Source organism: Parus major, chromosome 1, assembly GCF_001522545.3.
Source record: "Parus major isolate Abel chromosome 1, Parus_major1.1, whole genome shotgun sequence".
NCBI lineage: Eukaryota > Metazoa > Chordata > Aves > Passeriformes > Paridae > Parus > Parus major.
In genome coordinates, this window is record NC_031768.1 from 13409853 (window position 1) to 13412840 (window position 2988).

Genomic DNA, 2988 nt, shown 5'->3' on the forward strand with positions numbered 1-2988 from the left:
TTCTTCTAAAAAAACCCCAAAATAAAATATTTTCAGGAACTTGACAAAGAAATTAACCTCTATGGGCACTATTTCCCATCTTTTCAGTTTGGGGTTGCAAAGTTCCGCTGTTTTTTTGGTACAAATTCTATTGTACGTGACTACAGTTTGGGGAAAATGCCCTGATTTACCAGATCAAAGACAGATATCTGATTTTAATTTTTTTGCAATGAAAGCTACTGAATGGTTTTCATTGACAACAGCTATAAAACAAGACGTCACATAAAGAAGTGCAGCTGAGGGAAACCAGGAGGAATTGAAGGAATTTCCTGCCTTTATTAGATTCACAACACAACTCCTTCAGAGAGGATCTGTGGAGTGACACAATGCAGAAGAAACTAAACTGACATGCAACTTTTATCAAACAGTGTATATTGCTATTTACCCACCCTGCCTCACAGCAGCATTTGCTTCCTTCCACATCTGAAGCATTTTCTTTTAAGATTTAGGTTATAAAATAACCTCATCTATCACAGCTATTACTTCATCTTTAGTGAAAGGCTAGAAGCTAAATGTCATACCTAAAATACTCCTTTCCTCTTGGAAATGATCATTTCAGGCTTGCTCTGCAGCAGTGGCCTGGTGCTTCCGAGACCGTGCTGGGCTGGACCAGGCGTTGCATGGGGAGGACCTGCCCATCCCACCTCTCAGCAATGAGGCTTTGGGGAGGAGAGGGAAGCAGGCAGACAGCTCTGTGTCCTGGCACATCTTGGTAGCTGAGCAGCTCCTGGAGCTGGCTGCAAGCTTGTGCAGTTTCGAGAGCCATGAGAGATATTCTGAGCTTTGCCAGTGGCCACAATGTTTGGTCTCAAATTGGCAGCAAACAGCCAAAGAAGAGGAAAACTTGCCATTCCCTCCATCCCAACAAAGTATGCTGAGAACTGCACCAGCATGCCCAAGGATTCAGCACTGGGAATCCTGACCCAGACCTTCCTTCTTGACAAACACACTTTATCTGCACTTTTTTCAGACCCAATGCTAGGAAAGCCCTCTGCTGCCTCAGTGCAGGGCAGGGCTGTGCTGCAGCACGGCTGCAGGCTCTCTCCTTTCTCCCTCTGCTTGCCTGTGACAGCCCGTGAGCCACAGGATGCTGCCTCTTCCCTGGTGAGAGCTGCAGTCCCATGGCACTCTCCTTTCTGTGCTGCCATGCTTGCAATTCAGCTGCAGCCACACAGATTTTTCCACCCATTGAGAGCCCACACTCATAACCCTGGGTGACTGGTTTCCACAGACAACAGAAGCTCCAAGAGCTTACAAGGGCACATCCTGTGAGTTCAAAGGATTGCACAGTCTGCAGTTTGGCTTGCCTATGGTACACCAGGTCCCCCAGGAAACTTCAGTCTGATGGTAAAGGCTGTTGTGTGATGGATCAACATTAGCAATATGCTAATGCATAATGCATACTGCACTCCTCAGTGCAGAGGATTGCAATAGCAAGTAACCATACTCGGAATAAACCTGGCACCTAGTTCTGGGACAAAGAACTGACTACCAGATCCTCATTTATCCAGCTGTTCTTATCCCTACTGATCCTACTAGGAGAAAGGGATAACAAAATCTGAATGAATGTTTTTTCTTGAAGGGAGACATGAACTGCTTGCTCATCACTCCCAGCTTTTTCAGCTAGCTAACAGCGCAAGGAACCAAAAAGCAGTTTACTGCTGAGATGCCAGAGCACTGCAGCATGAGAACTGCACAGCACCACCCAAGCTCCCTCACCACGGTGGCACATGATCCCTGAAAGTGTTCAGACATGAAATAATAACATCCACCTCTTCCTTTCCCCATTGTTTGAACAGTGACCGTTCCTTGGACTTTCCCTCTCCCTTCCGAAAATGGTATTTATGATGTGTCCTGCGCGCACATGAAGTCTGGGTCAGGATTCCCACCACAGAGAATTCTAGAACATTGTTTTCCTTTAGTCATTAGTCATTCACATTTGGTAAACTCTTGGTCTTGGTCTTTGGTTACTTTAATTTCAGACAGAGAGGAATGATGGCTTCAACCAGGAGACAAATACCTTTCAGCAAATATCTCCAGGTGAGGGCTGTACTGGTCTCACACCTCTACACCAAGCCATGTTTAAGCCTGTGGCACAGCTGACATGAAATTACACTGCTCTGCCAGCTGGTTCTGTCCATGGGCCCAGGGGGGGATGCCAGGATGCAAAAATCCATCCACTCGTCCTGGGCTAAGCCATTTGCACCAGGGACTCAGAAAGCCATGGCTGGAAGTTCTTCAAGTTGTTTTATTTTTGCTGGTCCTCCTACCTCCTACCTGGAACACAGGTACCAGGAACCAGAGCCCCCAGGAGGGTCAGTTTGGGTGCCCTGGGATGGCCAAGCCCTACATTGGGCTCTATGAGACATCTCTCCACTGTACAGAGCATGGCACAACTTACACCAGTGCCATCAAAGCTGAGCCCAAAGGCAAGAGAGTTGTACTTGGAGCTGTATGGTCAGGACAGAAAGGAAAGCTTGTTCTTATTCTTAAGTCCCTGCAAAAGATGCAGGAAACCACAAGGAGGGGTGAGAAAAACCTGCACCCCTTCACTTTGTGGAGAAATCCTTTAATTCAAAGGTGAGAAGGTATTACTACAATTTTGTTAATTTAATCAGGTAACAAAGAAGTCTGCAGCCTCCCTGTGAAGGAAACAGATCCCTTCCCAGCAGGGATGTGTTAGAAATGCTGATTCATCTGCAAAATGGTCCAATCCCAGAAATCCTTAAACTCACATTACATAATCTCCTACCCCAATCAGATCTATGGGCAAAGGGGACCCAACTAACAGTTTCCCACTTGGGTCTCACTGTGTTGGTGGCACAGCTTTGCTCCCAGGGAAACTCCACTGTGACAGCGACAGCAAAATGCAGCGGGACCATTCAGTCTTTGACAAGCTCCCATGCCCAGCTCATGAAAACACATCCTGAGTCTCTTGGAAGCTAAGTC